This window comes from Anthonomus grandis, chromosome 18, assembly GCF_022605725.1.
Source record: "Anthonomus grandis grandis chromosome 18, icAntGran1.3, whole genome shotgun sequence".
In the NCBI taxonomy this organism is placed as follows: Eukaryota; Metazoa; Arthropoda; class Insecta; order Coleoptera; family Curculionidae; genus Anthonomus; species Anthonomus grandis.
Window position 1 is genome coordinate 7,227,996 of NC_065563.1, and position 16,595 is coordinate 7,244,590.

A 16,595-nucleotide genomic window follows, 5' to 3' on the forward strand; every position below is an offset into this window, starting at 1 on the left:
ACATTCGACAAAGTGTGAAAGTAGGAGTAGGTACTCAGTGACGTCTTGCCTTGTTGACATCACGGCCGTGTGTTTTCGTTGGAGAAATGTAGTGGGAACAAGCTAAAGTCATAGCCTTTATTGAGGCATACAAACTAAAAACAAATCTATGGGATTCTAAAACCAAAAACTATAAGAACAGGAACTTGAGGCACGATGCCTTTATGGAAATTGGTAAAGAATTTAACATCGAGAAGCAAGCGGTAGAACAAAAAATTAAAAATCTTCAAAGTCAATTTGTAAGGGAAGTAAAAGAAATAAAGGACAGCAAGAAATCTGGATCTGGTACAGAGGATGTGTATAAAAGTAAATGGTTTGCTTTTGAAAGTATGAAATTTTTACTAGACAAAAATAAGCCCAGGGAGATGTTAGATTCACAGGTACGTAGACTTTGAGAGCTTATCTATGTATTTTTATTTTTAACCGACAGGTTGTTTAGAACACTGTTACGCCTCTAACACATTTCGTATTGCCAAGGAACTTCTCTTTCGGGTGTCATAAAATAGTCTCTTAATATGTTTCTCACTTGTTGGGCCTGCACTGCACTTCTTTTGGGTATTCTGGGTAAATCTGCTTAGCCAGGCTCATTATCATTATCATTTCTCCAAGCTCCTGGAATAACTTTAGTTGAATCAGAGCAGTCAGAATCGAATGTTCCAGGGGGATTATAAATGTTCTTAGATGCACTGTTTCTAAGAAAGTTGTGCAAGTAACATCCTACTAATGTTACCTTGCAGGCGGTTTGAGGTTCCAATAGTAATGGTTTGCGAAATATTCTAAATACATTGGATATTAAGCCAAACACATTTTCTGATATTCTTCGAGTTCTGCTGAGGCGATAATTAAATACTCTTTCACTAGAACCTTAAGTGTGACTTCCTGCATATGGTTTCATTATGTTTGTTGACAAAGGAAATGTGTCGTCTGCAACAAAAACATATGGGCTTTTTAGATCACTATTTGGGAGTTGATTTTCTCCAGGTAAATGCATTGTATTGTCCTTTAGAAGCTTATTAAACGTAGTACTACTAAACACGCCTCCATCGGAAATGCGCCCTTGGCACCCAACATTAGCATAAATAAAATTGTAGCTTGCGTCCACTACGGCGAACAAAACAATACCAAAAAATCCTTTGTAATTGAAGAATTCACTGCCGCTGTTTATTGGAGCCTGCAACGATATGTGTTTTCCATCCATAGGTCCGGCGTAGTTTGGAAAGTTCCAACGATTGTAATAGTCCTCGGCAACGGCTTTCCATTCTCCTTCGTTTTTAGGCATCTGAAATTAAAAAATATATTTATCTTATTTTTTAAACTTCAAACTAGCAATAGTACCAACAGAAGTAAAATAAAAAATCTTTCTATTACAGGGGTGGGTGGAGTGCCAACGATGTGGATAATACTGCTGATGAGCATGAGAATAGTCAAGATGCCATTTTAAATACTGAAGAAGGCAACTCTGAAGACTCTACGAGGAGTAATGTAAATGCCGATAATGTTGAAAAAGCAAAGGAAACTTTAACTACAAAAGAACAGTTTAAGTCGCCAGCTCTTGTACGTACCTTCAAGAAAAAGGAAATGCGATAACCCAAAATGGTCAATGAAGCCTACGAGATAATGACGCAAACATTAGCGACAAAACAATCAAAGGATGTGTTTACCATATTTGGCGAAGAAGTGGTTGTGACATTGCGAAATTTGCCCACTACTTATGCTCAAGCTACAGTGCAACACAAAATAAGCACACTTCTGTTTAAAGCAAAATTGGGAAATTACAATTATTCCGTAGCACAACAACCACAGCAGCAGTATTTTTCTCAGGCTCAGCAACAACGCTATTATTCTCAATCTCAGCATTCTCAGCAACATCAATATTTTCCCAGGTGGCTTACTGACGACCTCACCGATGCATTTCCCGGAATCATATTCCTCATGCTCTCCGTTTAGCAATCCCCTTACTTCGGCACAATCAACTACTGCCCTTACAACTGACGAAGATGAAGCTGCAGATCGTTTCATCACCAAACTGCAATCTCCAGGAAGTCATACCTCATAAGCTCGGTCATAAGTATAGATATGCGCACAACTATTCTCGTTTAAGGTTTAAATATTTAGTTTTGTTTTAGTTATAGTTTATTTTTACTACTGTTGTGCTTATTTATTATTATGGTTATGAAAAATTGATTTAAGAAGTAGCTATAACTATATTTTCATATTTATATAAATCTCGTTAAATCTTAATGAATAAAGTGCTTACCTTAATATAGTCTTGTAAAACATCAATAAGGGCATCGCACACCTCCACAACAATTTTGGAAATTGCCTGTTTTGAAATTTTGAAAAGATACATTAGTGAGTGGTACGAATCTCCAGTTGATAAAAATCGTAACGTTACAGCAAGACGCTCCTTTATGGGAATGGCAGGTCTATAATTGGTGTCTTCTTTACAAATTTTTGGCCCGATTTTTAGTAATAAATATTCAAATTCACCTTCTGACATTCGAAAAAAAATTCTAAAACCACCATTGCACCTGTATTCAAGGCTCAATATGTTTATGTCATCTTTTTTTTAAATCGTCTATCAAATTACTAGCATTGTATCTAGTTCTACTTTGAAGACTTGGTCGAACCCAAAATATTTTTTTGCGCGCAATTTTTCTTTTTTTAGTCGCGATATTAATATACGCGGCACAAGCAAGAATTACGTCTTCTTCGTCGGACGTGTTGATTTGACTGATCGACAAACATATGTGTCGACTCTGGTGTGGACAGATGCAGTTTTTGTCGCTTGTTGATCAACAATGTCGATAGACATAGTCGATCGACAGTGTCGACTCGGTGTGGACGCAGCTTTAGGGTGACTCTAGAAAATTGAGCCTTCCTTTGGTGAAGTTCCTTCTCAACTTCTTAGTGCTGCCTCTTTCTCGTAACGAAAATGAATAGGTCGTTTGGTTAACTGTGCAGTAAACAGATATTAACTTGACGGATAATATTCTACAATAAAGCCGATTTTGAATTTTTGTGGGTTAGTCCGATATTGCACTCATAGCCTCAAATATGACATAAGACTATTACAAATACTTAATTTTAAGATCAGAAACTGTTTTCTTTGTTTAATATTTTATTTAAAAATTGTAAATAATTGAGAAAAATAAAAACAATAAACTTATTAGCTAAGAAAAAAAACTGAAAATATAGTTAAAATCGCTCTTATCGTGCGGGTGTATCGGATTATCAACGACAAACTTTTGTAGTTACATTTCATTTCAATTTGCGCAACAACGTTTTTTAACTACAACGCGTCAGATAAACGAAACAGATATATGCAGCGTTAATGTATCAAAAGAAGATAAAATGATAAATGTCAGTGGTTCTAAAACAATTACTTTCATAATAAACATGCCTGTCTCGTTTCGATTAACGGATGACATTATTTGTCACAAGATAATTTACATTTCAAATTATGGAAAAGAAAAAGCCTTTTTGTGGATTTCTAAATCCTCAAGCCAAAAAAATGGTACTTAATGTTATTAATTACTTCGACAACGAAAAAGAAAATAAAGGGTTGCCTAAGAATGTACAAGTACAACAAGAAGTAGCTAAAGCGCTTGGAATTAGTTTAAGAATGGTGCAAAAGGTTGTATATAAAAACAAGATCAATTTTATTCCCAAGAAGGAAAAAAAGTGTAAAAGGAAGAAGCCGAAGGCTGAAGATTTAAGTGAATGTGTAAAAATGGAAGTAAGGGATAGGATTTCTGAACTATATAGGCTAAAAACAAATATAACGCTGCCATTTCTGAGGGATGTTTTATAGCAACGCGGCACTTTGGAAATTGGACTTTCTGCTTTATCAAAATTAATTAAAAGCATAGGTTTTCGCTATAAAAAAGACTGCAATAGAAGATATTTGTGTGAACTACCGAATATTGTGAGCCAACGAATAGGATTTTTAAGACAATATACACAAAATGAAAAATCAAAGTTAAGGAGAGTGGTATTCTTAGATGAAACTTGGATATTTTCAAACGGGAGTGGAATAAAATCTTGGCAAGATGAATCTGTGAAAAGCGTGAAAAGAAAAAAAGGATGTGGTCCGGGAAAACGATTTATTATTTTACATGCCGGGTCTTAACGGGATTCGTTCCAAGTGCAAGTTTAATTTTTTCTTCTAAGTCTAAAAGTATGGATTATCATGACAATATGAATTACGAAATGTTTGAAAAATGGTTAAAGGACCAGTTAATACCGAACTTGCAAGAACTTTCCTTAATAGTATTAGACAATGCGTCGTATCATTCAATAATTTTGAATAAACAACCAAATGGAAGTTGAAGAAAAAGCGAAATTTATGAATGGTTAGTAAAAGAAAATCAGAATCCCTTGCCATATATGCTAAAATCCGAACTTCTTTTAATTGCAAAATCGCTGAAAAGACCAAAAATATATGCTGTTGACGAAATAGTACGTGAATATGACCATGAAGTTTTAAGATTGCCACCATACCATTGTCAGTTTAATGCCATTGAGCTTATATGGACAGGGTCAAAATCTTATTATGAGAAGCATGTGGGTGCTGGGCTTAGATCTGACCAGGTTGAAGCTGTTTCGAATGAGGCATTGAATCACATCACAAAGGAGTATTGGCGGAAATCAGTGGATCACACAGAAAACATTATTAGAACCTGGTGGAAGAGAGAAAAAGTACTCGATATCCAAGTTGAACCATTGATCATTGCTCCATTTGAAGAAGATTCGGAAAATGACGAAGAGTTTTCCGACTCTGTTAGTGATAATGATAGTTATAATTAGTTTCTTTTTTTAGTCAAATTTCTTACTTCATTTTTACTCATTCACTTAAATCTTCAGCTTCTTCCTTTTACACTTTTTTTCCTTCTTGGGAATAAGATTGTTCTTGTTTTTATATACAACCTTTTGCACCATTCTTAAACTAATTCCAAGCGCTTTAGCTACTTGTTCTTGTACATTCTAAGCAATCCCTTATTTTCTTTTTCGTTATTAAAATAATTAGTTTTCTTTTTGCATTTCGTTTATTATTTAGGTATGATTAAAAGGTATAAAAAAAAATCTTTTAAAGCTAAGTAAATAGCAGAGAAGATCTAAGAAGAGCTGTGGAGGATGTTCTCAATAAAAACAAGACATATCAACAAGCTGAAAACTTTTACGGTGTTCCCAAATCCGGTATTTTTCATCGAATTAAAGGATGCAATATCTCTGTAGATAAAATAGGTGCTGGGCGTCCATCAGTGTTTTCAAAAGAAGAAGAAAAGTTGGTACAGTGTATTAAAGCTCATGCTAGGATGGGTTATCCCTGTGATAAAGAAGAAATTAAGAATATTGTGGCTTAATATGTCGAGATTTCTCAAATTAAAAATCCCTTTAAAGATGGTATACCCGGAGACGATTGGTACTACATGTTTTTAAAATGGAATCCCTCAATTTAATTTAAAAAACCCGAACTACGAGAAAAATCAAGAAAAGAAGCCAGAGACCCTGAAGTTGTTTACGATTTTTATAATGAACTTTCGAAGCTTGTTAAGGATTATAATTTGGAAGAAAAACCATCATTTATTTTTAACACAGATGAAAGTGGATTTGGTACTCGTCCACACAAACTAAAGGCATTAGGAGAAAAAGGTAAGTTTCCTTAATTTTTAACTAACATTGTATTACCTTCCTTTTTGGTTTTAGCTTTAGTACGTGTCACGGGAGGATCAGGCAGAGAATCCAATTTCAGTGTTGGCAACAATTTGTGCAGATGATTCGTATTTGCCCCCCTATATACTATTTAAATGAGCAGCAGTTCAACCAAGAAAGATTTCAGAAAAAGCTTACCCAGGGACCCTATACACTACTTCATCCAATGGTTGGATGGAGGAACCCCAGTTTTTTGAATGGTTTTCTACAGCTTTTGTGCAAGAGGTTCAGAATAAAAGAAGGACATGGGGAACACCAAATCAAACAGCTCTTTTAATGTATGATGGGCATAGTTCGCACATAAGCTGTCGTATTGTAAATGCGGCACTTGATAACAACATTCAAGTTTATAAACGGAAACGAACGTGTTGTGGTGTGAGCTCATGTTTTGGAATCGTACTGAGTGATTTGGATCCAGAAATAAGAGAAATACTGGATGTTAGAAGTTACCAATCTGTGTTGTGCTTATGAATACTAAGCTGCTGTTTTAACTAGCTGTAATTTTGTTTAAAGATAAAATTGCATAATATCGCCAACGCATTTCTTAAAAAGTTTTTACAACTATGGAAGGGATGCAATGCGGGTTTTGTACCCAAACTTGTTATTTTAAGGAAAGTAAGACACTTTTGTTTGGATGTGCATGTGACAATTGCGGAAAGGTTTCATGTAGGGATTGTAGTAAGATATCATCACAAGAGATTAGATGCGCAATCGCTAAAACTAGAACCGTCTTGATATGGTGCAAGGATTGCATAGATAACTTCACTAAGTTCACTTCTGAAGGCAATTTGGAGAATTCTAAAGAACCTAGTAATTCTGGTGTCCACACAGTTAACAAATAGTTTGATTAATACTTCTAAATGCCTTATAAATGAATCTTTGGAAGGTATAGAAGAACGCCTTCAAAACAAACTGGAAAACTGGGCCAAGAATGTCATCGATAGTAACAAGGACCTAGTAAGATTCTTGCTGCAGAATAAAAATGACAACCTAAATACCCAGGCAGTTCCTGACAACGTGACACCGCCGCTACCGTTTCTGCAACAATCCAACAGCAGAAATATCTTTGAATCAGCTGTTCAAAGTAGAGTGAAACAGGTGCATTTCGTTTATTATTTAGGTATGATTAAAAGGTACAAAAAAAAATCTTTTAAAGCTAAGTAAATAAATTGGTGAATGCGCTGGGAGATAGATATGCCCGGCGCATTCTCCATTTTTTTAATAGTTAATTTCAATCTTTTTTTGCCTTGTAATGTGTAAATAAATATATATTCATAAGAAAACGACATTTTAAAGAACTGTCGTAGCTCACCTCGTATTTATCTTTTTAAACAAAGTTAAATAAATGAATTGGTGAATGCGCTGGGAGATAGAAATGCCCGCCGCATTCACCAGTTTTTTTTAATCTATTTTTTATCTTTTTTTGACTTTTAACTGATATAAAAGAAAAGATAGCACAACTTTTTTAATTTTCTGTGCATCAACGTATAGATTGGGTCGAACGACAAATAATAAATCATAAAATTAAAATGTCATTTTAAAAGTGAGATTGTAACATGAACTTGTCTTTAAACAAAGAAAGTAGTTTTCTGGTCTCTGACTGCACTGCATCACACACAATACAAATTAATTGTTTGTCATTATACCAAAATGTATAGTTTCCCAATAATTATCACAAAAAACCACAATCACACATAAACAAAGAAGAAGACAAGATCAAATAATCGTTAAAAATTAGACGCTGTGCCCTGAAATCGACAAATTAGTATGTTATGCACATAATGGTCATGCTAAATCGTATACTAATTTCTCAAAAATTTAGGTAACAACCATTTTTAAATGAAATATGTACAATTTTAATGAAAGGCTAGGGAGGCATTTTTGCTCTCATAAAAAAATATAAAATGCTTAGATTTAGATATTATTGCGTAAAGAAAAATTATTATTGAGAATTCCGTCTATTTCGGACAATTTTTCAAAAGAGAAAAGTAAATATTATGTCTGGCAACTTAGCAGAATATCGGGGATTTTAGGCATATACCGATGAGGCGTCTACCCAACGGGCTTTATACTTGTAGGCTTTTTCACGTCATGAAAGGAAATAACCAACGTATGTTTTACATGTCGAATCTCGGATACGTAGTATTCCGCAGACATTTTTACGACGTTAAAGGCATCACTTCAGTTAATAACTATGATCTAAGGTGTATACGCGACTTTAATATGTCACATGACGGCGTTCAATGTATTGTCAAACTCTCAAGGGAATAACATTTTGGCAGCCAATGATTTTTCAATTTGATTCATATTACGTGGTGACCTTTGAACCCGCACGTTAAGAGCGAAGGCGAAGAATTTCTTGAAACCAGAGCCTTCTAACGGAATAAGACAAGAGTACTTTTTTTATGTAAAAGTGTTGGTTCTTTTTAAGTTTACTATCCAAATAAATAAAAAGAAACCAGAAAAAAAGTGACGACGTTTTTATCTTTGCTGATTACTAATTTTAGTCGACCCTGTATACATTTTAACATAAATTCAGTTAGTAACAGTAACAGTAGTACGTATATGATGAAAATAACGACCAGGCGTTTCGAAATATTAACAAAAAACCATTTTCAATAGGAATTATAAAACACCCTGTAACATGAAAACGATTCACTTTTCAAGATTCCTGTATATGAAGTAGTTTTTATCTTATTTTTAGACAAAGATGCGGCTGGTAAAATATTGCGATGTAATTTCGGAACACCCTATATAATGAGAGGGGAACGCCACTGCTTTTTTAAATAAGTTTTAATTACGTTATTTGAAACAAGGTGCTATTTCGGAGGGCAACGACTCGTCTTGCATAGCTCGCAAACGCTAGCGATCGTTAAGGAGTTAAAAGTTTAGGACAACTTTTTAAAAAAAGGAACACGAAGAACAACCACGTTGTACCGCGTATGTGAGTTCATTTTATGAGCGGTTTTTCGGCTGGGGTCCTATTCTCGACCACGAAAATTTAGTTTTATATTTTACTCTTGCAATTTTGTTCTTAATTGCATATTATTCCTAACGTTAAAGTATAGTAAGTTGCTTGATTACCCTAAAATAACTTTCAAATATCGTCAATTTTGGTATAATGCGACGACTGTGAAGTCATATATGATCATTATGATGATCATTTCAAGTCGTTGAAAGTCGAGAAAATCCTTCAAAATTATTTTGAAAACTGTTTATTTATTTATTTAAAGTCTAACAAAACATCTTACAAAGGTAATTAAAATAAAAGACTACAATAATATACCTAACCAACAACACTAAACAATCTGTTTTTGAAGGTGGTAGACAATGGTACAGTTTAAAAATAAACTGGAGCAGTTTACACTTGATAACGGTTGGAGATACTTACCAACCGAAACGTCGTGTTACAATAAATAAATAAGACAATGCAAGTCCGACAAGATGTTTTCAACACTAAACAATATAGTTAAATATTAAAAAATTGAAAATACCTATCACATTTAAGGAACAAAACAAACTATCTGACAAATAGAATGACAATTATAAGTTAAAGAGGTGGCTATATCCCAATTTTTATTCTGTCACATCATTAGGTTTTTAATTTATTTAATAGTTTTGTTAAAAAAAATCTATATTCTTATTTCTAAAGAGCTCATTACAGTACTCTAATATTTGATTTAAAGGACTCTCCTTAGATGACCTAATGCTAAACATTCTATCAAGCCCATATTTATAAGGACTAACTTTAGGTACATAAAAGTTAATAGAATTTATTAAGTGAGCAATTTCGGTATTTAAACTTATTTAATAGGTAAGTAGTAAATTAAAATCACAGAGTGTTTTTTTCTTCTATCAGAGAGTTTTGAGAGGTTGTATAAGTCTAACACACTTTGATAAGAAACCAGGTAAGGATAACAGTTTTTTTCTGTTATGTACACGAATCTGAGAAATTTCTTTTGAAGCGGTCAATTTACAACACAACAATTGTAAGTAAATATTTTCGATGAAAAATATGGTACCACTGTTTACTTAACATTTTAAACCTTTTTTGTTTTTTACGTAACCTTTCAAATAATGTATTAACCTATTAATCTGTATTAACCTATTAAATGTCTGCTGATGATTGTTGGTTGATTGTCAGTTCTTGCCTCCTTTAAAGTAGAAACTTTTTTATGCAATTTTGATCCATTTCATCAAAATGGCAAATTATTCAAATGCAGAAATGACCGATATGCATTTCGTTTAGGGTCTTGCTAACGGAAATTCATTGCAAGCATCTAGAATGTATGATGAAATGTACCCTTAACGAATGGCACCTCATCTTACATTATTTGCACGCCTTTATCAAAGACTACGAGAAACTGGAATTTTTCAACCAAGAAAGCATGATTGTGGTCGCCAACGCGATATTGGAATACCAGAATTGGAAGAAGCAGTACTTAATTTAATTGATAAACAACCTGACATCAGTACTAGAAAAATTGGTCTGAAACATGTCAATCATATGACGGTATGGACTATTTTAAAGGATCCGTTATTATATCCATATCACGTACAACGAGTCCAGACTCTATTATTACGAGATTTTCCTACGCATCTTGAATTTTCTCGTTCGATGTTAGAGGTCATTGAGCAAAACCCTCAGTTTTTAAGGCAGACTTTGTTTACCGACGAAGCTAATTTTTCCAGAGAGGCAATCATTAACTACTATAATAACCACATTTGGGCAGATGAAACTCCTCATGCCATAGTTGAAGCTCATCACCAACAACAATTTTCTTTAAATGTATGGGTTGGAATCATTGGAGACCACCTTATTGGGCTACATTTTCTACCACAGATATTGAATGAAAAAAAGAAACTAGTTGTTAAAAGAGTCATGTGGTTTATGCAGGATGAGCGCTCCTACCCATTTTAGTTTATTAGCACTTCGTTATTTAGATGAAACATCCAAATCGTTGGATAGGCCGAGGCGGTCCTCAGCTTTGGCCGCCTCGGTCACCAGATATAAATTTACTAGATTCACATTTATCACATGGGGTCGTTTAAAAACTTTGGTGTACAGGATTCTGGTACTGGATGTTGATAACTTGCGAAATCGAATCATTAATTCATTTGCCTGTAGCACCGGAATTTTTTATCAAATTCGTCGACGTATAGGCTCTTGCATAATGACAGAGAGTGGTTATTTTCAACATTTTCTATTCATATATTATTTTTTATACGCCTTTTAGGACATATGTTCGTATGAGGTTTTTTTCTTAAAATTTACCCAAGAATCAGTCCCTAAATTTTTTCGCATCTATTTATTTACACCTTGTATATAGGAGGCGCTATTATCAATACCTGTTGATAATACGTACGATATATGAATACCTTTTTTCGGTTTCAATTTTTTTATACCCTTTTTAACAGTTTCCTCGCTAAACACAGACTGAAAAAAATTAGCAAGCTCTTTTGCAACGCTACTTTCGTCAGAGTATCCCTTGCCATCAAGTTGCATAGTCTTAGGTATTCCAGAAAACTTAGACTTAAAAAAACTTCAAAAATTTCGGGGATCTGCATGTGTATTTTTTTCAATGTTTTCTTTATATTGCTTATATTCAAGTTTAGTTTGTAATTTTACCCCGGTTCTTAAATTTTTATAGTCACCAATCAGGTCCACGCGGGCCCTAGATTTTCTTGCCAAAGTATGATAGCGCTTTTTCTTATTTATTTTATTTATTGGGTTTGTCTGGTTAACAGTTTCCATGATAAATTACAGTTTACCGCTGAAGTTGAGAAGAACAAAAAAATTTCATTTTTAGATCTTTTATTTATATGGAGAGAAAACAACATTAATAAAACTGACTGGGACCATAAACCAACGCTTTCTAAAAGATTACTCAATTATAAGTCAATGCATCCCTTTCAACATAAAATCAATATAATTAATAACTTGAAGCACAGGGCTTTAAAACTATTACACCCTCATTTTCACAGCAAAAATATTATTATGAAAATGTAAATACGTTAATTATTCTACTAGTTTTTGTACAATTTTATTGGTATTCTGTAGTTAAAGTTGATTCGTAGGGTTTCTTTAGGGTTCTACTTACGTTTGGTTTATTATTTTCAACTATAGTGTTTAGTTTTTAAGTAGTTCATCTTATTCGAGAGCCCCATTTTGGCCCCAATTTAGGTTATATTATTGTAAATCCCGGTAGTTCTAATTTTCTAGAATTTGTATACTTGCTTGCTTTGACTGTCAGTATTCAAAATTTATTCACAATTGGTGTTAGAAGTAAAGGATATTTGGAAGCTCATTTTAGTGGATGCCTTTAACAAGAAGTCAGGCCAAGATGGAGACCGAGAAATTGATGGAGCTGCTATTAAGGAAGTTTGAAGAGCAAAAAGTAGAACAAGAAGAACGAGACCGTAAACAAGAAGAACGAGACTGTAAACAGAAGAAAGAACAAAAAAAACGAGACCGCAAACAAGAAGAACGAGACCGTAAACAGAAGGAAGAACAAGAAGGACGAGACCGCAAACAAGAAGAGCGAGACAAGAAACAGGAAGATTTACTAAAGACAATTAAATCTGACCTGAAGAAGGAAAATGAAGACCTGATGAAGGAAAAAGGACCATGAAAGATGACTTACTTAATTTAAAAGATAATCTTAAAAAGGAGCAGGAGGAACGAGACAGAAAACAAGAGGAACGAGTTTTACAACTTAAAGAAGATCTGGAGAAGAATCAGAAACAATTAATGACTAATTTTGAAGCAACAGTAGAAGAAGAATTGGGACAAGTACAAAAAAAGATCCAAGAACTAGAGATAAAAGTAAAACGGACCCCTCTTTATCCCGATCCTGGAATGCAAACAATGATGAAAGTAAAGCCACCAAAATTCGACGGCAAAGAAGCTTGGAGTACCTATTTGAATCAATTTGAGGCCGCTGCTAGGGGAAATCGCTGGGATAACGAAGAAAAGGTAATCAATCTTAAGCTAAGCCTTATAGGAGAAGCTACAGAAATATTAAGAATGGTGCCATCTGAGGATCAGCTCAATTTCGACGTACTGGTGCGTACCTTAGAGATGAGATACGGTGAAGCCCATCTACAACAAGTGTACCAGGCTCAATTGAAATCTAGAAGACAACAACCCGAGGAAGGACTTCAACAGTTTGAGGCCGATGTTGCTCGATTAGTAAATCTGGCTTACCCTTCAGCCCCAAGAGAGTTCCGAGAACAAATTTCAATAAATTGTTTTATTGACGGAGTTCGAGATCCAGATACTAACCACGCTCTAAGGATGGCTCATCATAAAAGTATTTCAGAAGCTTTGGCCCATGGACTAGAGTATGAGGCAGCTTTTCAAGCAACTAGAAGGCAGACACGAATAAGACAAATCAGAACTTCGGAAAGTGATCTCGAAGATCGCCTAAAGAAGATTGAATCATTATTAGCGAGGAAACCTAAAAGACCATTGCAATGCTGGAATTGGAATGAGGAGGGGCACCTTAGACGTCAATGCCCCAAGCCTTTAAGAGATCCAAGGGAGCAGAAAAACTTCAACTTCAAGCTGGCAGCTTGCTACCAAGCCCCACGTATAAGACTAAACCGGCTGCCACATCCTGGAGAGAGCTTGGTAGTACCGGGAAAAATATGCGGCCGTGAATGTGAGATGGTAGTGGATACAGGATCAAGTCATACTATCGTGAAGCCGAACCTCGTAGCACACTGTAGGCTTTCAGCACCACCCAATTTAATTCTGGAGTCTGCAAATGGAAAAAGGATCCCGATTCTTGGATTGCATGAAGCTACAGTTACAATTGGCTTAACAACATTCCAACAGCCAGTACTAGTGGCAGAAATCATGGATGATGTCATATTAGGTTTAGATGTTATGAATGCTCAGCAGTTTAAAATGGATGTATATAACCGGATATTGACGACGAGAAATAAAGAGATTTTTATGCACCACCTACGTATATGAAGATAAAGTAAATACCAGAGTCGTTAAGTTATTCAAGGATGTTACTATACCAGGAAATTCAGAGGTGGTGGTTAATGCTACAACTGGAGGAAAAAAGGGAGAAACTGTTTTGATTGAGCACATGGAAAACTGCAAGCTATATGGTCAAGGAATTTTTCCAGCCAAGACTTTATCTATGCAGAAAAAATCTACTGTTTTGGTTCGAATGGTAAATTTAAAAGGATATGATCAACACCTGAAACAAGGAGAGAACATTGGCGTATGCTCTGAAGTAGGGGCAGTCATGAAAAATGCTGATAGAAGTCGTTATTCAAACAGACCTTTTCCTGTATGTTTACAAAAGAAATTTGAAGAATCTTCTGCCAATTTAACCATGGACCAGTGTAGTAAATTGCGACGCCTTCTTGAAGAAAATCAAGATGTGTTTTCCTTGCACGATAATGACCTGGGAGAAACTGATTTGGTGCAGCATCGAATTTACACTGGAGACAATGCTCTGATTAAACAAGCACCTCGAAGAATTCCGATAGTTAAACAAGGAGAAGTTTCCTCAATGTTTTAAGAAATGAGGGCACAAGGAGTGATAGAACCTTCTCAGAGTCCTTGGACATCTCCAGTTGTGCTAGTGAAGAAAAAGGATGGATCCACTAGATTTTGTGTAGACCATCAGCGACTGAATGACATTACCAAGAAAGAAAGTTATCCCCTACCAAGAATTGACGATACCCTGGACACGCTATCAGGTTCACAATGGTTCTCAACACTCGATCTAAAGAGTGGATACTGACAGGTGAAGATGCACCCAGAAGATAAGGAAAAGACCGCATTCTCGACTGGAACAGGACTTTGGCAATTTACAGTAATGCCCTTTGGACTCTGCAATGCTCCAGCTACCTTTGAGAGACTTATGGACACAGTTTTACGTGGAATGACTTGGGAATCATGTTTAGTTTATCTGGATGACGTTATCATACTGGCGAAAATATTTGAAGATCATTTAAAGAATATTCAAAAGGTATTTGTTAAACTACGAGAGGCCAACCTGAAGCTAAGTCTTAAAAAATGTTGCTTATTTCAAAAAGAAGTTCGATACCTTGGCCATGTAATATCAGAAACAGGTGTCAAGACTGATCCAGATAAAGTAGAGGCAATCGAAAAATGGCCACGACCCACTGACAAACACCAGTTAAGAAGCTTTCTGGGCCTTTGTACCTATTACAGAAGATTTGTAAGAAATTTCGCTAATCTTGCAAAGCCTCTACATAAGCTCACGGAGGACAAAATGGTATTTAGTTGGTCAACAGACTGTGAAGAAGCATTTCAACGGTTAAGTAGGGCACTATGCACATCTCCAATTTTAACATATCCGATTCCTGGACAAACTTTTATTTTGGATACCGATGCGAGTAATGTTAGAATTGGGGCCGTTTTATCACAAAAATATGAAGATGGCGAGCAAGTGATAGCTTATTTCAGGTAAACGTTATCAAAACCAGAAAGAAACTATTGTGTCACCAGACAAAAGCAAGGTGGCTTCAACGATTACAAGAGTATGACTTTACAATAGAACATAGGAAAGGCGCATATCACCAAAATGCCGATGCTTTATCGAGAAGACCCTGTATTGAAACATGTCAACATTGTTTTAAAAAGGAATCAAAACAGCATCCAGAGATATTTACTTGTAATCGTATTGTCCTTTACAGTTCTAAAGAGTGGGATGTAGCTAGTTTAATCAAAGATCAGTGTAATGACCCAGTATTTGATCTTATTTACGAACTGAAATCTCGAGAAATTTCAAAACCAGAATGGAAAGATATTTCTGACAAATCTCCAGAACTTAAAGCTTATTGGTCTCAATGGAATTCATTGGTTATAAAAGATGGATTATTAAAAAGAGTCTGGGAGAGCGTAGATGGAAAAAAAAAGACATATCTGGCAGTCCTTCCTCGAAAACGTATTCCGGAAGTCCTTGAAGCTGTTCATGGCGGTGTCGGCGGAGGACATTTTGGAGTTAGTAAGACCTTGGCAAAAGTGAGAGAACGGTTTTACTGGCTGAACAGTCATCAAGATGTTGAACGCTGGTGCCGACAGTGTGAGCAGTGTTCGTCAAGCAAGGGCCCAAAAACCCGGACAAGAGGAAAGATGATGCAGTATCTTGTTGGTGCACCCTTTGAACGAATTGCCATAGACGTAGCAGGACCCTTTCCTACTAGTAGCTCCGGAAACCGATATGCTCTTGTTGCTATGGATTACTTTAGTAAGTGGCCCGAGGTTTTTCCGATTCCAAACCAAGAAGCAACGACAGTAGCTGAAGTGCTGTTCTAGAACTGGATTTGTCGATTTGGTGTACCCAGAGAGATACATTCAGACCAAGAAAGGAACTTTGAGTCACAAATATTCCAACAAGTATGCCAGTTGCTGGGAATCAATAAGACCCGTACAACCCCACTACACCCTCAGTCTGATGGAATGGTTGAAAGATTTAACCGCACATTTGAAACCTATTTAAGGATGGTAGTAAACTCTAAGCAAACCGACTGGGATACCTGTATACAACCATTCCTATTGGCATATCGTTCTTCTATCCACAAGTCAACTGGAAAAAGCCCGGCAAAAGTTGTCTACGGTGATGAACTTCGTTTACCTTTGGACATTATTACTGGAAGACCCCATAAGTCTGAAACCCTTGAGGAGTACGTCGACCATTAACAGGAGTGTTTACAAATTGTTCACGAACAAGCACGGGATAAACTTCATCTAGAAAGTAACAGAATGAAATCACGTTATGACATAAAGGCAAATTCTACCGGTTTTAATCCTGGGGATAAAGTCTGGTTATACAATCCACGGAGGACGA

General features: G+C 35.6%; 1 protein-coding gene across 3 annotated transcripts in view; it reads left to right on the top strand.

The window, feature by feature from the left end:
• LOC126746759 (uncharacterized) overlaps nucleotides 1–16,595 on the top strand; it is a 143,225-nt gene that overhangs the window by 32,131 nt on the left and 94,499 nt on the right. The gene's annotated exons all lie outside the window — the stretch shown is intronic.